This window comes from Tiliqua scincoides, chromosome 2 (assembly GCF_035046505.1).
Source record: "Tiliqua scincoides isolate rTilSci1 chromosome 2, rTilSci1.hap2, whole genome shotgun sequence".
Taxonomy (NCBI): Eukaryota; Metazoa; Chordata; class Lepidosauria; order Squamata; family Scincidae; genus Tiliqua; species Tiliqua scincoides.
Genome location: NC_089822.1, coordinates 62,543,097 through 62,563,087, shown reverse-complemented (window position 1 = coordinate 62,563,087; position 19,991 = coordinate 62,543,097). Strand labels below are relative to the sequence as shown.

The 19,991-nt window shown below is 43.3% G+C and overlaps 1 pseudogene; it reads left to right on the top strand.

The window, feature by feature from the left end:
- Positions 1-13,176: 13,176 nt before the first annotated feature.
- On the top strand, positions 13,177-13,295 carry LOC136642622 (5S ribosomal RNA; annotated as a pseudogene).
- The last annotated feature ends 6,696 nt before the right edge of the window (positions 13,296-19,991 follow it).

The window sequence follows — 19,991 nt, the reverse complement described above, 5'->3', positions numbered from 1 at the left end:
CAGACGCTCCAGCCTTCCCAGCATCAAGATCACACGCAGTTATCAGGCTGCTGCCTGTGACACTGACCATTCCCTGGTGTGCAGCAGAGTGAAACTGCAAGCAAAGCGACTGTATCACACGAAAAAGGAAGGAAGACCTCGCATTGATACCAGCAAGATCCAGGATCAGAGAAAAGTGGAGGAATTTGCACAAGCACTTGAGGAATCTCTTCCAGGCCCAGCCGAAGCTAACGCATCCAACAGATGGGAACATTTCAAGAATACCGTTTACAACACCGCCTTGTCCATATTCGGCAAGAGGACCAACAAGACGGCAGACTGGTTTGAAGCCCACTCTGAGGAGTTGACACCAGACATTGAGGAAAAGAGGAGAGCTCAAGCAGCATACAAGGCCTGTCCCAGTGAGCGCAACCTGCAGGTCCTCCGAGCTGCTCGCAGCAAAGTTCAGCAGGCTGCCAGATGTGCTAACGACTACTGGCTCTAGCTCTGTTCCCAGATACAGATAGCAGCTGACACCGGCAACATCAAGGGGATGTATGATGGTATCAAGCAGGCCCTAGGTCCAACACAGAAGAAAATTGCCCCTCTGAAGTCTGCCACAGGCGAGGTCATCCAGGATCGGACACAGCAGATGGAACGCTGGGTGCAGCACTACTCTGAGCTATATTCCAGAGAAAATGTAGTCACCGAAGAAGCGCTGAACAACATTGAGTGTCTGCCTGTGTTGGAGGAGCTTGCCAGTGAACCAACCCTAGAAGAACTTCATGTGGCCCTGGACTCCCTTGCCTTTGGCAAGGCACCTGGAAAAGACAGCATCCCTGCTGTCCTAAAGTGCTGCAAAGAGATCATCGTCACTGAGCTGCATGAAATCCTCTGTTTCTGCTGGAGAGAAGGTGGAGTACCTCAAGACATGAGGGATGCAAACATCATCACGCTGTACAAGAACAAAGGTGACAGGGGTGACTGCAACAACTACCGTGGCATCTCTCTCCTTAGCGTTGTAGGAAAGTTGTTTGCACTAAAGAGGCTCCAGGTACTTGCAGAGAGCGTCTATCCAGAATCGCAGTGTGGATTCCGAGCCAACAGGTCCACCACTGATATGGTATTCTCCCTTAAACAACTGCAGGAGAAATTCAGGGAACAACGACAGCCACTCTTTATAGCCTTCATAGATCTCACGAAGGCTTTCGACCTGGTCAGCAGGGACGGCCTCTTCAAGATTCTCCCCAAGATCGGATGTCCACCCAGGCTCCTCAGCATCATCAGATCCTTCCACAAGGACATGAAGGGCACTGTTGTCTTCGATGGCTCCACATCAGACCCCTTTGATATCCGAAGTGGTGTGAAGCAGGGCTGTGTTCTTGCACCAACCTTGTTTGGGATTTTCTTCGCTGTCATGCTGAAGCAGGCCTTTGGAACTGCAACAGAAGGCATCTATCTCTGGACCAGATCTGACGGAAAGCTCTTCAACCTCTCCAGACTGAGAGCAAAGTCCAAAGTCCAGCTGAAATGTCTGTGTGACTTCCTCTTTGCCGACGATGCAGCTGTCACTGCCCACTGTGCCAAAGATCTCCAGCAGCTCATGGATCGTTTTAGCAAGGCCTGCCAAGATTTTGGACTGACAATCAGCCTGAAGAAAACACAGGTCATGGTTCAGGATGTGGACTCACCTCCCTGCATTACAATCTCTGCGCATGAACTGGAGGTTGTCCATGACTTTGTGTACCTTGGCTCAACGATCTCCGACACTCTTTCTCTCGATACCGAGCTAAACAAACGCATCGGTAAAGCAGCTACTACGTTTTCCAGACTCACAAAGAGAGTCTGGTCCAACAAGAAGCTGACGGAACATACCAAGATCCATGTCTACAGAGCTTGCGTCCTGAGTACACTGCTGTACTGCAGCGAGTCATGGACTCTCCGCTCACAACAGGAGAGGAAACTGAATGCTTTCCACATGCGCTGCCTCCGACGCATTCTCGGCATCACCTGGCAGTACAAAGTTCCAAACAACACAGTCCTGGAACGTGCTGGAATCCCTAGCATGTATGCACTGCTGAAACAGAGGCGCCTGCGTTGGCTCGGTCATGTCGTGAGAATGGATGATGGCCGGATCCCAAAGGATCTCCTCTATAGAGAACTCGTGCAAGGAAAGCGCCCTACAGGTAGACCACAGCTGCGATACAAGGACATCTGCAAGAGGGATCTGAAGGCCTTAGGAATGGACCTCAACAAGTGGGAAACCCTGGCCTCTGAGCGGCCTGCTTGGAGGCAGGCTGTGCAGCATGGCCTTTCCCAGTTTGAAGAGACACTTGGCCAACAGTCTGAGGCAAAGAGGCAAAGAAGGAAGGCCCATAGCCAGGAAGACAGACCAGGGACAGACTGCACTTGCTCCTGGTGTGGAAGGGATTGTCACTCCCGGATTGGCCTTTTCAGCCACACTAGACGCTGTGCCAGAACCACCTTTCAGAGCGCGATACCATAGTCTTTCGAGACTGAAGGTTGCCAATATATATATATAAGGGGTTAGGATTGCGCACTTAGCCTCTTCTCGCTCCCCCCATATATAACTTTTATATATGTTATATAACCCATATAACTGGATCATTGTAGACAGTTCTTAGGACCACAGCAAGGCTCCATGGTTTTATATAAATCCTAACTGAATACATCCAAACTATGATTGCTGAGAAGATGCGCTTATAGTACAGGACATACAAGCTAGCACCCCAATTCTTGGTTCTATATTTAGTTAGTATATTTATTTTATCAGACGGATTTATATCCCCCCCATCCACAGCATTCCATATAATGCTCAAGAATGCTCAACAATGGCTAATCGTTGCTTATTATTTTCCATGTTATCTATTTTTTGTAAGTAATTATGAAAGTAGGGTTGCCATTTAAACTGGTTTGGTGGGTTTTTTGTTTGTTTATTTGTTTTTGTGAATTTAGACATCAACAGAGCCAGGTGGAAGGACAAGGCATTAACACCAGAAGAGAAGGTTAAAGTACAAGGTCAAGTCAGGTAGGAGACATGATCTGAGGCTGCAATCAGGAAAAGGGAGCAGAAGCTGGGAGTCCTCACAGTACTGATGAGTAGCTCGGTTTAAGGAGCTAGCTTTGAAACCCAGCCAACCTTTGTAGAGCATGGAGTACTGGGTTTGACTTTCAGATCAGCTGACTGTTGCGTCAGCTTGACAGCTCAGATGGGACCACTGAAGGCTCAGTCTATCAGGATTGAAATCAGAGAACAAAGTGCAAAAGACACAACAGCCAGAATGTTGAGGGGCCCAGTTAAAGAACCCCCCAGTGCCGTACTAATTGCAAATGTAGCCCCTGTGCCACCTGCGGCGAGGACTGCAAAATGCTGCCCCCCCACCCAAAAAGTCCCTTCTGGTTTCCTTGGAAAATCAGAAATGTTATTTTTTTTTTTTTTTGCATTCTGAAGGCCTCAGAAGGCCTTCTGGGAGGCATGGAGGCCATGGGTACCCTCCCCGGCCCTTAAAAGGCCTTCTGAGGTCTGGTCAAAACAAATGGCAGTGGGGGAAAGGGTTGCATTGACACCCCCATGGGGTGGTGCCCCGGGGTGTTTTCCTCCTCCCAGGAATGCCAGTACACCTTGCAGCCTGTGAAGAAAGCAACACAGTGAAATATATTGGCCAATCAACTTTTTGAGGTTTGCCTCCCTCTTTTTCTGGAAGCCAGGAAAAGGAAGCCACCAGTGAAACCAATGCCACCTTGAAACTCAACAAAAATGTGTTGGAAGATCCTAAAATTATATTTGGCTTTACTTATATTTGTTAAAGGATTATCTAGAACTGTCTATATGTCTTTTGAAGGAATCCAGGATGGTAATTGGATGATCCAGAAAAAACAAACAAAAGGTAACACCAATCATTGTTCATTGTCTACCAAGACTGTGGAAAATACATCTGATAAAATTAACACTATATAAAGACAAGGTAAGTAGGTGTGATTGGCAAATTTGTTGAAAACTGGGTTTTATTTGTACCCATGGAACAATAGATGTCATAATAAGGTTAATCCAAGTAGACGGTTTTCTTTTTTAAAAAAAGGTCAGATGCATTGTGTGATAGTCTGGAGATTGAATTAAGTGTTGAATAAGAAACTCAACAAGAAGGATAATAAGAGTTGACCATTGGTCTTTCTTATATAGGCTATAGAAACAATTTATAAGTTTTATGGCACAAAGGCAAACTAGGTCATCATAATATGCCATACACATGATCAGAAAGAAAGCAGTACTGTACATCTCCACATAATAAACCAGAGAAAAGAATAAAATTACTTGCCAGATTACTGAAAAATTAAATCCTAAGAACAGTCTGTATGTTGTAAACATTGAATGGGAACAATTAAAGAGTAGGTGCTAACCGAATAGGAATACAATTATTATAACTTCAAGTATCCTTACCATTAAATCAGTCTTGTAGGGTTGTTGTTGATACCTGATGCAGGGAAAACAGGAAGTGCAAATGACTTGTGCTTCCTTCACGTTTCTCTGAAACATTATTATCAAGAATATTTATATACTGCTTTTCAGCAGGAATAGTTCACAAAGCGGTTTACATAGTAAAAATAAATCAATAAACGTTGCCTGTCCCCAAAGAGCTCACAACCTTAAAATAAAAAAGGACACCAATCTCAGCCACTGGAAAAGATGTTATGCTGGGGTGAAGGACAGTTGCTCTTTCCCTGCAAAATATAAGAGAACACACTTTGAAAGATGTCTCTTTGCCCACTTGGCAGGAGTTAAAGGTGCTGGGTGGAAAGGTGAAAAGAATCCATAATTCTGGAACTGACAGATGTCATGTTCTTTTAAATTAAGATGTGCTAATTATCTTTGCTTGTACATCTCACAGTGGGAAGAGGTGGAAATTCCATTTGGAGTAGCACAAAGAAATATGGTTTCTGCTTCATCCATTTGCATGAAAACCTGGAGCTGCTGTTGGTGAGCTGAATTCAGATAACTGAATTGGGCTGCACCATTTCACCAGCTCCATTGAAAGCAGGCTACTGTGGGTGTACTAAGGATAGAGGTGTTTGTTTCTGGTGAGTAAGATAGGTTTATACTAGCCTTACTGAACACAATTGACTTACTTATGAGTAAACAGCACTCTTTTCAAACACTTCTAAATGGGGAAAAATGATTCTCCTCCCATGGAAATCAATAAGATTACTTCAGGATAAATGCTTTGGGAAATTCAATATCATACCTTTAACAGAAACTAGATGAAACATTAAAATATGGGGAACAGTCAATAATAACATATTGAACTATTTAGCCAGATAGAAAGAGAAATTATCCATGGGTCTGCCCCATCTATAGTTTGTCTGAGGATATATGGTAAGCCAAGATCCATCATTCTGTCAAAATATATACTTCTTATTTTTTAAATATAAACTTTAAGCAGTCCCTAGTGACATAACAATGACTCCAGCCGTTGCTTTAATGCAGGATTTACTGCATGCCAGTCATTTATGAAAGACCTGGAGAGATCAACTGGCATTCGGATCACTGTGGTAAACATACATAAATAAAAGACACTGCAATCACCTGTCATAATATCCTACATTCTTATAGGTCAAGATGAGAGGCCCCTCTGTGGGACTGGCTTACTTGCTGTGAGAATTCAAAGGCTGTTTATCTCGATTAGTTAAAGACCTATAATTGCAGCAGTTTGACCTCAAGGAAAGTAATTACTCTGCAAAAGCTCTCTACAGGAAACCAGACATTAGACTTGGCTAATTAGGCTGACATTCACAAGCTGCCCTTATCAGAATGCAGATGGTTTGGCAATAGCATCTATAAATGCTGCATGGCGGGGGGGGGGGGGAATACCCTCTGCCACAATGATGGGTAAGTGTGGACTTATTTTCAAGCTGCATTTTAATTCCTCTCTTCAAGAAAAAAAGAGTCCCTTTCCCCATAGGCAGTTTCCCAGGAAGAATGATGCAACTGGGTTGCTGCCTGGAAACCAAAATCATTTATTATGAGGTGGAGTGAATATATTAAACGAAATTTGTTCAGTACATATTTTTGTTATTTCACGTCCTTATGAAAGTGATGATTCATCTCTCCACTTGTTGACATGTTCATCAAATCTTCAAAAGTAGCATTTCCTTCCTTCCTCTTTGTGTGTGTATGTACAAATGCATGCGTGCACTAATGCAGATTTGTTTCATTTCCTGTATGATTTATATTCAGGATGTGCTAGCTTTTCTACAACATGATCTCCATGTTGAGCTCCACTGTTAATCAAAGAGCAGCATGTAATTTACATATAATCCTACCTTTCTTCTGGTAAGGGCACTCAAGGTGACTTACAAGAGTTGAAAAAGTAATAATGAAACTGTAAAAGCATGTCTTTCTTCATTCTTAGGCCAGTTTCCTTAATTGGGGGGGGGGAGAAGTTCAACTGACTTGCCCCTAAAGCAGTAGTTCCCAAAATTTTTCAACTGGCAGCTCCCTTGACCTATGAGGCTATTGGCCATGGCACGCCATTAGGGCTACAATCCTATATGTTGTATAGGGAGGGAGGTTTTTCATGAAGATTCTGCAACTCCCCTGGTTGGTTTCCATGGCTCCCCAGGGAGCTACAGCTCACAGTTTGGGAACCACTGCCCTAAAATATCCAGTTAAAGTAAGTTTACTAATGTATATGGAAGGCTGGTTTGGATGAACTTCCCCCTAACTGGTTCCTCCAAGGGAACAAGGGAAGGGAGGAACCAGGACTTGCATGTATCATGAACACGCAGATCTTTACATGCATGGTATCAGTTGGATAGGGAAATGAAACAACCAGCCCAAACCTCTTTACTTTGTGTATTTAGAGAGTCCCCCAAGTATGCAGAAATCAGTCTCTTCCTTGAGATGATCCTGTTTTGCTTGCAGTCTGGTTGGCATTCAAACACCTGAGTTTTTAAGCAGTACACGAGTTTGCTATTTGTATGTAAAGCTCTATGGGGCAGGATCCAGCTGCATAATTATTTCCCTACTCCCAAAGCAGCTTTGAGCATGTGGTAGTAAAAATTAGCCCCCTCCTGCCACATGCCACATGGCAAGCTGCTTTTGAAACCAAGGACTTGTTCAAAATTCCTTTGTCATCCAGCATGGGGAGGTTGCTGTTCAAAGAAAGCTACTCAAATATTCCACAGGCCATGCCAAGCTGTTTGGATCTCAGGCAGTTATAAAACCTGTGGTCCATTACACCATTCAGAGTCAAGTACTCATGATGTATCTAGGTCAGTGTCATTCTCCTAAGAAACATAAGATTCCATCTATAGGATAATGCTTCATGTAGTTTAATTAAAACATGTTATGAAAATTTTTTTAATGAGTTCATCTCTTTTAAAGGCAGAATGATGCAATGTTGAAAGTATACCAGTTGGTTAGTGCCATAAAATTGTATTACAAACAAAGACATATTGGGGGGGGGGGAGACACATGACTGGGAGAAAGATGAATCAAGGATTAAAAATATGTCTCCCAAAATGAGTGTTCATTGTTCATTCTGCACGCAACTCCAAATCTTTTTAAAAAATCATTTGGCTTTCTATCAGCCAAGCTACTCTTATATTAATCTCTGCATAATAATTTCTCAGTTTAATAGAGGAGACAGCTACATTATCTTGACCAGTTTCTTACCAAAACAAGAAATTTGGAAAGAGAAATCCTCCCAAAAGGATGTCAGCATTTTCTCTGGACTCCATTTTCATTTGAAATGAAGTAAACTGCTTACGCTAGAGATACGAGTTGCAAAAAGAGAACTGACAGCTTCTTTAAGCTTGCTTTTCATTTTTCATTCTCAGTAAAATCCTTATTTTACAATTAACAACAAGATGTTAGAATAAAAAATGAACAAAAAGATCTTAATAAAAATTCATATAGCGGATCTTCATCAGAAGACTAGTTTGGGAGTACAGGAAGTTGCCATGTATGGAATCAGATCACTGGCACATTTAGCATTGTCAACGCTGACTTGCAGAGGCTCTCTAGGGTTTCAGGAAATGCATCTTTCTCAGCTCTACCTGGAGATGCTAGGGATTGAACCTGCAACTTGCCTGTCTGCAGATCATGTGCTCTACCTTTAAGCCCTCCTTTAAAGGTAATTGGGCACAGAATCAGAAGTATCTAATTCCAGTAGAAGCCATGTTGCAGCTAAACTGGAGCACCCAGGAGTGTGGTGATGATGAGTCACGGAAGCATAGCTGGAAGTCAGTTTCAAGGGCAGATGGATGGAAGATGCAGCTGCAGGAACAGGCATAATGACTTCAGTTTAACAAAGTAAATATGTTGTAAGCCATGAAACTTGCATTTCAATTCAAGCATGTGTTCTAGCAGTTTTTGGACTCTAAATCAACGACCCTTGCTGGGCGGTTACCCTGGTAACTCTGCATCTACTAAAGTCAGTGCCAGTAAACAACATGGTCCCCATAAATTGTCTTAATTTGTCAAGATTATACATTCATATGAGTAAATCGGAGGAACTGAAACGACAAATGCTTCATAGCTGTCAAATGAATGTGAAAGGCACCCTTTCTCTACAGAGGTTAATACTGGGGATGGTATAACATCAAAGTTATATATACACCATATGTGGCACTATTCCTCTACTGCTGATCATGTAGACTATCCTGTACCAAAGTAGTTACAATGGCTGATAATGAAGTTTGTATGCAATGAAGTGCACATGCTGGGTAGTTATACATGATGGTCAGATGGACAATGCACAGCTTCTATACCTAGCAAGCCTATGAGACCCTGACTCTCTGCCCTATGGTTCCCATCCATCCAAAGCTCTACTTACCATCCTCTTCCTTTCTATCAACAATCCCCGGACCTTCCTGTAATTTGGCCCAAGCTCACATTTTCCTTGGACAGTCATTTTCAGCTTCATTCCTCCACCATTGTTTGCCAAGGTCCTTGCTTTTCAGCCTATTCCCATACCAGGCTGTGTGTTAGTAGCAGTGCTTTTTAAAAACACATATAACATGTGCACATGAGGGAGGGAAAGCAAACCATGTGCAGGGATTCTGTGTTGAAGCTAATATCACAGCTATATAACTTGGTGGTGGAAAGATGACTGAGGCCAAAGTAATGTGCATCACCACCTTGAGTGCTCAGAAACCAAACGGGGAATTGAACTGGGACTTTCTGAATTATCAGTCTCATTCTTATGTTATACAAGGGAGAACCTGATGCTGACAAGTACATAGCAATGGGACCCTGAGGAAAGCTAGTTAGTACAGTTACAGTCCAATCCTAAACTGAGCTGGCACAGCAGAACCACATAAACCTACACTACATCCAATGTAACTCAGGAGGCAGCTGGAGGTATCCTTAGAGTAAGGAGATTTATTTCCCCTTATCTGAACTAATGCCCCAGCCATCCCTATGGGGTTTCTTGAATCTGTGCCTGCTATATAGCTGGCACAAATCCAGGAAGCCCTGTCTATGACTGCCTGACCTGGGAATATCATTGGGATACAGTGGGAAAGTCTCCACCTATCCCACTCCCCTCCTGAGCCTGATCCTCCTCTCTTTCCACCCACCACCCTCCCAGAAACACCCTCTCGCCATCTCCAAAATGGAAACATAGGAAGGTGCCTTAAACTGAGTTAAATCACTGGTCTATATAGTTCAGTAAAAGTAGCAACCTTCTAGGGTTTCAGAAGGAATCTTTCTCTCTCCCCTACCTGGAGATGCTAGAGACTGTACTTGCAAAAATACCATATTCAAAAATAAACTACCCCAAATTGGTCTTTCTCAATATGCTGCTGTTCATTGGTATCTATTCCTATGGTGATCAACAGAAATCTGACTACACTGATGTAATTACATGATGTAGATTTAGGGCTTGTGCTGAGTGGCAGTGAATGTTAGAGCAAAACCCACTGTTCTCAAGTCCTCCACACTACATCTTCAGTTCTGTTCCCTTTTTCCTTTTCATAATCCAGGAAATGGAAGGAGTGAGCACTGCTAGCAATTTCATGTTCACTGTGGAGATGCAACAAAATTCTTCCTGACATGTAGAAGATTGCAAGAACAGTGTCTCAATGAGAGACTCAAGAATCCCTTGTACAAAGGTCTTGGAAATCCTTCTTTAATGAGGTCTGTTAAGTTCAAGAGTAGGCCCCAAATAAGGCATAGATAAAAGATCTGAGGACCACAAACTCATGCTTGTGCTCACTTTCTCCTTCCTGCAAGTAGTTGGTGCCCATATTAAGGCACATGCATGCAATAATCATGTGAATAAACTGAAGTGTAAGCTGTAGTGGTATGTGGACACAGCCAGCAGCAAATCCCAAGATTGTGTGAGAAGTTTACTGCCTGGTACACACTTCTGTTTCTCTGTATGTGTGTATACATGCATGCTGTTTGGATCCTGGGCTTGGTCTACATATGTGATGGAAGAAGTAACAACCCATTCCATATCATGTTGGTCGTTTGTAGACTTTTCAGTTCCCATCCCAGTCTGAAAATGAAATTCTGTCCATGATGAATGTGGAAAACTATTCTGGCAAAACTAGAAAAAGAAGTAAATATTTAAAGAAGGACAGACGTAGCACAACACCATGCATTCATTTATATTTCCATGGTCAGCTGCCAAGGATTTTTCGGGTTTTTACCCATCTAATGTTCAGTGTACCATCTGTTTCTGAAGAAGCGAATTAGATAACTTCTCCATGCTTGTGAAAAACATCATTGCATTTGTCCTGGCCATTTCCCCCCAACATTTGTTGTTAATTTGCAAGTTTCTCACATCCCTATGATGATTTCTGTCAGCCTGTTTACATGTTTTAAATTTCCGATGGAATGCACACTCGTTTTACTACACCATTCTGGATCTGCAGCAGATTTTCCATTGACTGAGCTGGACATTCAGAACACTGACAATGAGTACCTGTAACACATGCTGAGTTAAGATCATTAAGATATAGTGTCCAGAGGATATATCTTTCTCCTTTCTCCTTTCTCCATCTTTCTCCTGCCATATGATATCCAACATAAGAACAAAGGGCTCAACTAACTCTTTGACTACAAGGGAAGAAAAAAGGCAAACCAATCTCTATAGACGCAAATGTAACACCAAGATTTTGCTCAAGGGAGTTTCACACCCATGTATTTTGAATCTTCTAAGACAGACACTCTAAGCACAAAGTATTCCCTTTGCTGTCTGGCTAGCAAAGGGTCAGTCTGGTTCAGTGGAAAATGTTGGATGGACTTGGATCCAATCCCAACTGAGAAACGATTACTGGGTGGTCTCACATGTTGATTCACAGGAATTGTCCCCACAGAGCTTTTTCTCATTTCCGGTTTGGAGTTTTAGTGCCAAACTGGCTACTCACAAAAAGGGAGGCATAAAGCACTGTGTGAGAACTTCACAGCAGTGTAACACCTTTAGCCCATATGTAGCCCCACTGAGATTCCCTTCTTCCATGCAGATGGATAGAGGGCCAATACAGGTTCTAATTAAGGTGTGTGCAATTTATATAAATCGCAGTGCAAAGGAATGAATGTATCTGATCCACCCAGACTTGGATCCCAGTCATTAAAATAGACACACAGTTCTGCTACTTCCCATTGCAGTTGTAAAGATGAATCATAACTAAAGGAAGAAACTGTTTACCCATTTTTGCCTAGCCCATAGGTGCACACATTTGGTCCCTGTTGCTTATATGCAATGAGGCAGAAATGGCTTAATCTTCCTGAAAACCACAGCCCAGTCCTATCAAAACCTCTCTCCGCAGATGTAGGCATACCACCACAGCATGTGCTGCATCCTGCGGGGGTGGGGGCAGTCCCAAAATTTTCCTCCAAGTCAGGGAACATTTGGTCCTTGCTCAAGGGTATGCCCTATTGGAAAAATGTGGGGTTGTACTGGAGTAACACTGGAGATCCCCCTTTTTCCTTGGTTTTAGGTTTAAATGCCCTGCCACCCAGGCTGACAGCTATAGAAACACACACACAGGCACAGGCAAGAGGCTGATTGAAACTGCATAAAAAGAAAGTTTATGCATAGTTTATGATTCATATATACAACATCTGATTATGATCAGAGGAGTTCTAACACTTAAAGAATGGAGACACCCTACAGCTGTCTTCCCTTGCATGCAGTATGCTAAAGATGGCTGCCTGGCAGAAGAGCTCCGGGATGGTGCATCTTTTCAGATCAGAGTAAAAGGGGGAGAACATGGCACCAAAAAAAAAAAGGAAGGAAGTAGGGTCAAGACCACACCTTCCTCTGGACAAAGAGGGACAGGTAGAAGGTAGAAGGTAGGCAATGGGACTGCCCCTCCCATGTCCTGCAGGCCATGTGGTACCAACATTTCCAACATGCCTTGCTGCCCTGCTTAGTCTGCCTTACTGCAGACCTGCACTTGCAATTTAGCTGGCACGTCTGAATACACCAGGAAGGTGGATCAGGCAGGGAAGGGAGAATAAGATATTACTGCTCCCTTCCCAGCTTCAATACACCCTGGTCCTCTCTTTCTCCCTTCCTCATTCCTCCTATCCTCTGCCTCCTTCCCATCCTAATTGACTCTTCTAACTGGGACTCTTCCAGGCAGCACACAGTTGCTTGATGCTTGCAGTGGTTGCCCAGCAGTGATGAATGATGTGTTGTGTTTTGCCAAGGAACTTGCACTACTGGAAAGCTAGTTCTGGCAGCACAAGGCCCTTACAGGATTGGACTTTCAATGTAATATAGGCCATACATTTCTTTAGGTGGAAACAAAATGGAATGAATGGAGTTTAAGTGAAACTGCCACTTAAATGCTTCAAAATAAGCTATGTGTTTTGGGACTGTTAGGAACCATTATCATTCAGGATGAGACACACCAAATACTGAGCTGAAATAAAACTGGCTGAGTATTGTTAAACAAGCAAAGACCTGAATTTGCATTTGGATTTTGAACAAATGTGTTTCAAATTTGCATTGCACTCTTTGTGCTTTTATTAATTACATTTGTATCCTAGTTCAAAACTGAATTTTAGCTTCCCATTATAATTCAGATCAGTCAGTGGGGTGACTGCAGCTTCAGCGACTGGCTCACTGCTGTTAAGCCCCACGTTCCAGAGGAGCAATAAGAAGTTTCACTCCTACTCCTCCAAGGAATGATAAGGAGATTCCTCTACTCTGTCACAATCTCCATAAGCTTGTTGACCTGCACATGCCTGATCTCGTCTGATCTCAGAAGCTAAGCAGGGTCAGGCCTGGTTAGTACTTGGATGGGAGACTGCCTGGGAATACCAGGTGCTGTAGGCTTATACCATAGTCTTTCGAGACTGAAGGTTGCCGACCTACTGTCACAATCTCCTATGCATGTCTACTCAGAAGTAAGCCCCATCCAGTAGCGTAGCTGGAGGGGGGCGGAGCACCCGTACGGCTCTGTTTCCCCCCCCCCGCCGGGAATGGCTCCGAAGGGAGGGTCCGCTTGCCTGCCATGCTAAGGCTCCCCGCCAGACTGGGTGCTCCGCCCCCCTCCAGCTACGCCACCTGATGGGACGTACTTCTGAGTAGACATGCATAGGACTGGGCTCTCAGTCTCACTATTCCATCTGCTGAAACAGGTTCAGTAGGTTTTTGAAGCAATATGTAAACTTTCAAACCTGTTTACCACATCTGTCCCTTCAGTTCCTTTTCATTTTATCACCCTAGAGCTAATACTTGAGAATCACAAAAGACAGATTCATACAGTATTTCAGTGCCATAAAGAAAACCATTTAATTATGTTTTTGACTCGCATGATTGTGGTGTTTAACGAAGTCAAAATAGTTAAGGTTCCAAAGTTGGAGGTTTCAAAATTGTGCAAATACAGTAATGCGCTTGCACAAGTTCTTATTGCAATGGTCGTGGTTAGCAGACTTGTGCTTTTGGCTGTCAGGCTGCTGCTTGTTTCTGCTGTTTTTTTACTTCAGAAAACTGGAAAATGGTGTATAGTAGAACAGAGGTTTGTCAGTGGCTTCTATGTTCTGTATTCTATTCTTCTGCCCAGGAAATGTATAATAACATAACTGCTTTACTTGGGGGGGGGGGGAGATCTTAAGGGAAAACAAATATAAGCAGAACTACAGAGTAAATGGTGAACTCATCTAACAGCCAAACTACACATTATGACAAATGCATAAGACGGCCCTTTGTCTTTTGTATATTTTATGTAACTAGCACACTGAAGGCACACTGAAGGAGGCCTGAAATGGGGTGGAACCATGACAAGGGATACATGTTTTTTTTATCTTTGCCCTGCTATATTTTTCAACCCATTCAGTGCCCTCTGTGCTTTAATGTTATTGGGGGGGAAAAAAACCCTTCCATTCATTTTCTATTGATTTTTTTCAATATAATTAGTGTGCAGGGGGTTTGCAGTTGGGATGGGGACTGCAGTGGGGCAAAGCCCCCTTACACCCACACTGTTATTTTGCTCCATTTTGGGGGGCCCTCTGGTGCACTATTTACATCAAATAAACAAAAAAGAGGGCCATGTTACACATTTGTTTTAATGTACAGTTTCACCTTCTGAGAAGGGTCGGGGGACACACATGACGATCTTCAATGTAAAAATCAATTGTGGCCAGGATATTTTCATTTTGATGGTGTTTCTGGCTTTGCAGAAACCCTATGTAGTTATTATCCCTTCATGATGAGCCAATATGTGAATGGACAAATGGAAGCCTCTGTGTGTTTAGCACTTGTCTGTGAAGGCCAGGATCAAATAAGGAAAGGGTTGTTCCATGTTGTGTGGAGAAAACCTCCATGTGTTTGGCAATTACCTCTTTAGATAAGTGTTGGAATGCAGGTAGACCCAAGTCATGGTCAGCAAGCATATCAATGCATACAGTTGACTGCATAGGGTTGTACTGTCTTTCCAAAACAAAAGAAAATAAAGAAGATTGGTTCCAGACTTAAGGCCCACAGGGTTTATGATGTCCCTTTCCATCATGGAACTAGTGGACATGCATTTCGTGGATGATGTGGAAAGAACAGAAATTTTTATTTTTGCCGTCAAGAATCTGTGCTTGCCTATTTCTCTTCTTATAAAACAAATTTCAATGACGAGCTATTTGCCTATGATACCACCTTCTTCTCCATAGTCTTTCCTACCAGCAAAAAATGATAACTCTAATAGCAAGTATTTGCTATTAGGCTTGGATTCAGAACCTCAGAAAAGCAGTCACAGGCCAAAACATCTTCTGCATTTGATACTGGTTCCTGTCTCCCAGAGCTCTATGCAACCAAACTGGAGACAAATTTTTGTTTATCACATGAGGTGTTATATACCTTTTAGTTCCAAACGGCTGATGACATGAGATAAATGTTTTCCACACTTAAAGCTATTCAGATATGATTCTCCTGACTCCACTGCCCAGAAATCTCCTTTATTCTCAGTAGAACCAAGTACCACACAAGCCACCTTGATATGCAAAGCCCACTGGAATTAGCTCTCACCGCCTGTGCCTGAAGCACAAACTTAAAATAATCAGTGGCCCAATGAAAGATATCTTAATCCTGGATTTTCACACTTGTAGCCCCTTCTGAATTACCACTTCAGACTTATGCTTCTCACAGACTCACAGATTTACAGACTGTATGCCAGTTCCTCATGGCATCCCATGCACAAGCAAGAAAATGTTTTTTAGTTAGTGTGCCTGTGTGTGTTCCATGGCATTTTGCATGCCTATTGTAGAGCTGCAGCCCTAGCTTCAAGATGGAGAGGACTGGCATGTTTTCAAAAAATGCAAGAATACACCCAACTGGTGTAAAGATGATCTCTGCAAGGTCTCTTCCAAAAATGCTGCTCAAAGCAAGGAGGACAGGTGCTTGTTCTCATGGGCGCTCTTCATGTCACAGCCTAGCTGAATATTAAAAGGGCTCATTTGTGCCTGAGGGGGTAAAGAAGGATCAGGGTCACATTGTTCTTTCTTTTCTTTGTTTCCTTAGAACAAAACAAGGAGTCAAACTTGAATCCTTGGAGTGGAGAGAAGCCAAACAACAAGCTTGGGAACCTGTTTCCATTTGTAACTAGTGTAATGTTAATTAAACTGGAATGGACTCACAGTCCTCACTTGCTTTTTACTTCTTCAGAATAAGGCTCTGTTCTTAAGGGGTCAGTTTTCTTTCCCTTTTTACCACAGTTAAAAAAAACTGTTACTTGTTTAGGAAGGGTTTGTGAAAAATAGCATCTGGATTAAAATTGGTGGGGGGGGGGGAGCAGTTATACTTTTGGGGTTAGTCCAAGATGATGAATGGTATTCCATCTTAGCATTAAATTGCAAGGCTGTTTTAACCTGGAAAGGAAAGCTAGAGTTTTTGACAGCGTAGCAGTGGGCAAGAGGATAAGAATATGGTTTCCTAATGAAATGCTTCAGCTTGAAGTGCAGATTTTTATGTGCGTGTGTAACTTGTGGTTTGGTCAACAATAAAAACACATTATGCTGAACCTGACCTTTGCACAACCATGGTTTTGGACTCACACTTGCCATGACACACTTAGGAGAAGAAGCTCCAAATGCCACAAACCTGCCTCCTGGCAGTATTTCTAAAACTCAGTCAAACAAAACAAATCAGATTCCACAAACTGTGGCCAACAGCTTTAAGTGTGGTGGATTTTCATAGGAAGACAGACGGAAATCTCAAGGAAGGAAGTTTAGAGGTCAGACCCAAGTCTCTAGACTTTTAGGAGCTGAAATCTTGATTAATACTTGGAGGCTCTAGGCTGCCTCTCATTGGAAGCCAACATGCACATTTTGTGGGAATTTGCTTTCTCAAGCTTCTCTCAGTCTTTTCCTTTTCTAAAGCAGGATGCTTTCAAAGTCACCCCACGGCTGCACTCCACATTCAAAAAGCCAAGTGCTAACAGGATGCTGCTGGGGTCTGTGCTGACACCATTTGGTCACTGATTGTTTGAAGGTTAGCTTAGTGGGTGGCATTGAATTGCTCCAATTTTTTTCATCTACTTGCTACTATGGAGCTGCTTTTTTTTCTTCTGTTTTTTTTCCCTAGGGATGGACGGAAAGGGATGCGTGTGGTGGGAGGAAAAGGCATTCACAGCTAGCCTGAGACACTGACTGGTTTATTTACTCAAACAACAAACATTCATCCTACCATGAGTGCAGTGACAGAGGCTAGTTCCTGAATGGGATGAGAGAGTGTGTCTTCACAGGCGCCCACCCACGTTGGTCAAGTGAAGGCTCTTTCCTTGCAAGGAAATGACAGTTTGAGTCACAGGCTGCCCAACAATTTGAGTATGTGTGTGTATATGTGTGATGCAAAGGATCTCACAGGCTGTTTGCTAATAGCCAGAGGCAAAAACTCTGCTCCTTATTTTCCTTTGCCTCCTCCCCTTTCTTCCCCCCACTGCCTTCCCTCAGAGCTCTCATTCTTCTCACTCTTCTTCATACAGCTGGCTCTAAACACCAGGATGGTCTCCAGGCTTCCTTCTTAGGTGGGGTGTAGGGGCACTGCTGGATAAACAAACACAACAATAAGGACATTTCTAAGAGCAAGGTCAAAATTTGACTTTTTTGTTGTTTATGGCAGCCAAGAACAAAGGGCTACTAGGGGAGCATGCATTTTTATCAGGGAGGAAAACAGACTAGCCCTGTGAGCAGTCCTGCCTCTTTCAAGATGAGCACATAGAGCTCTTGAACCTGTTATGCTTCTTGAAAATAAATAACCCAAGCATCCTCTTTCTCCATACTGTCAGCAAAATGCACAAAAGTCAGTGGAAACTGTAAAACACCATTATATTTCCAGTTAGACCTATTTCTTTGCATAATATTAGCAACCTTAATCTCTTCAACATCTGATGTCCTGCTCCATGTACCTCAACGGATCTGGCAGGGTTGCCAATTTGCCCAAAATAACCTTGTTTCTCCAGCTTTTTCCATTTTTCATCAGGCAAATCAGAAGCAAAGATTAATCTTGGGTCATCTGGGGGATCTGCCCCTTTACCAGATTCTCCCAATTTTATAAGACCCACCTTGTAATATTATCCTGTCTCAGAAATCTTAAGATTTGGGATGTATCTGACATGGCATTCCTGAAGTCCTAAAGACACAAAGCAGGTGAAACAGAGATTTATTTATTTATTTATTTATTTTGCAAACTGACAACCATAAGAACATAAGAACATAAGAACATAAGAACAGCCCCACTGGATCAGGCCATAGGCCCATCTAGTCCAGCTTCCTGTATCTCACAGCGGCCCACCAAATGCCCCAGGGAGCACACCAGATAACAAGAGACCTCATCCTGGTGCTCTCCCCTACATCTGGCATTCTGACTTAACCCATTCCTAAAATCAGGAGGTTGCGCATACACATCATGGCTTGTACCCCATAATGGATTTTTCCTCCAGAAACTCATCCAATCCCCTTTTAAAGGCGTCTAGGCTAGACGCCAGCACCACATCCTGTGGCAAGGAATTCCACAGACCGACCACGCGCTGAGTAAAGAAATATTTTCTTTTGTCTGTCCTAACCCGCCCAACACTCAATTTTAGTGGATGTCCCCTGGTTCTGGTATTATGTGAGAGTGTAAAGAGCATCTCCCTATCCACTCTGTCCATCCCCTGCATAATTTTGTATGTCTCAATCATGTCCCCCCTCAAGCGTCTCTTTTCTAGGCTGAAGAGGCCCAAACGCCGTAGCCTTTCCTCATAAGGAAGGTGCCCCAGCCCCGTAATCATCTTAGTCGCTCTCTTTTGCACCTTTTCCATTTCCACTATGTCTTTTTTGAGATGCGGCGACCAGAACTGGACACAATACTCCAGGTGTGGCCTTACCATAGATTTGTACAACGGCATTATAATACTAACCGTTTTGTTCTCAATACCCTTCCTAATGATCCCAAGCATAGAATTGGCCTTCTTCACTACCACCGCACATTGGGTCGACACTTTCATCGACCTGTCCACCACCACCCCAAGATCTCTCTCCTGATCTGTCACAGACAGCTCAGAACCCATCAGCCTATATCTAAAGTTTTGATTTTTTGCCCCAATGTGCATGACTTTACACTTACTGACATTGAAGCGCATCTGCCATTTTGCTGCCCATTCTGCCAGTCTGGAGAGATCCTTCTGGAGCTCCTCACAATCACTTCTGGTCTTTACCACTCGGAAAAGTTTGGTGTCGTCTGCAAACTTAGCCACTTCACTGCTCAACCCTGTCTCCAGGTCATTTATGAAGAGGTTGAAAAGCACCGGTCCCAGGACAGATCCTTGGGGCACACCGCTTTTCACCTCTCTCCATTGTGAAAATTGCCCATTGACACCCACTCTCTGCTTCCTGGCCTCCAACCAGTTCTCAATCCAGGAGAGGACCTGTCCTCTAATTCCCTGACTGTGGAGTTTTTTCAGTAGCCTTTGGTGAGGGACCGTGTCAAACGCCTTCTGAAAGTCCAGATATATAATGTCCACGGGTTCTCCCGCATCCACATGCCTGTTGACCTTTTCAAAGAATTCTATAAGGTTGGTGAGGCAAGACTTACCCTTACAGAAGCCATGCTGACTCTCCCTCAGCAAGGCCTGTTCGTCTATGTGTTTTGAGATCCTATCTTTGATGAGGCATTCCACCATCTTACCCGGTATAGATGTTAGGCTGACCGGCCTATAGTTTCCCGGGTCCCCCCTCTTTCCCTTTTTAAAAATAGGCGTGACATTTGCTATCCTCCAATCTTCTGGCACCGTGGCCGTTTTGAGGGACAAGTTGCATACCTTAGTCAAGAGATCTGCAACTTCATTCTTCAATTCCTTAATAACTCTTGGGTGGATGCCATCAGGGCCCGGTGACTTATTGATCTTTAATTTATCAATGAGGTCTGAAACATCTTCTCTTTTAACCTCTATCTGACTTAACTCCTTGGTCAGGAGGGGCCGTTCGGGCAGCGGTATCTGCCCGAGGTCTTCTGCCGTGAAGACAGATGCAAAGAACTCATTTAATTTCTCTGCCATCTCTAAGT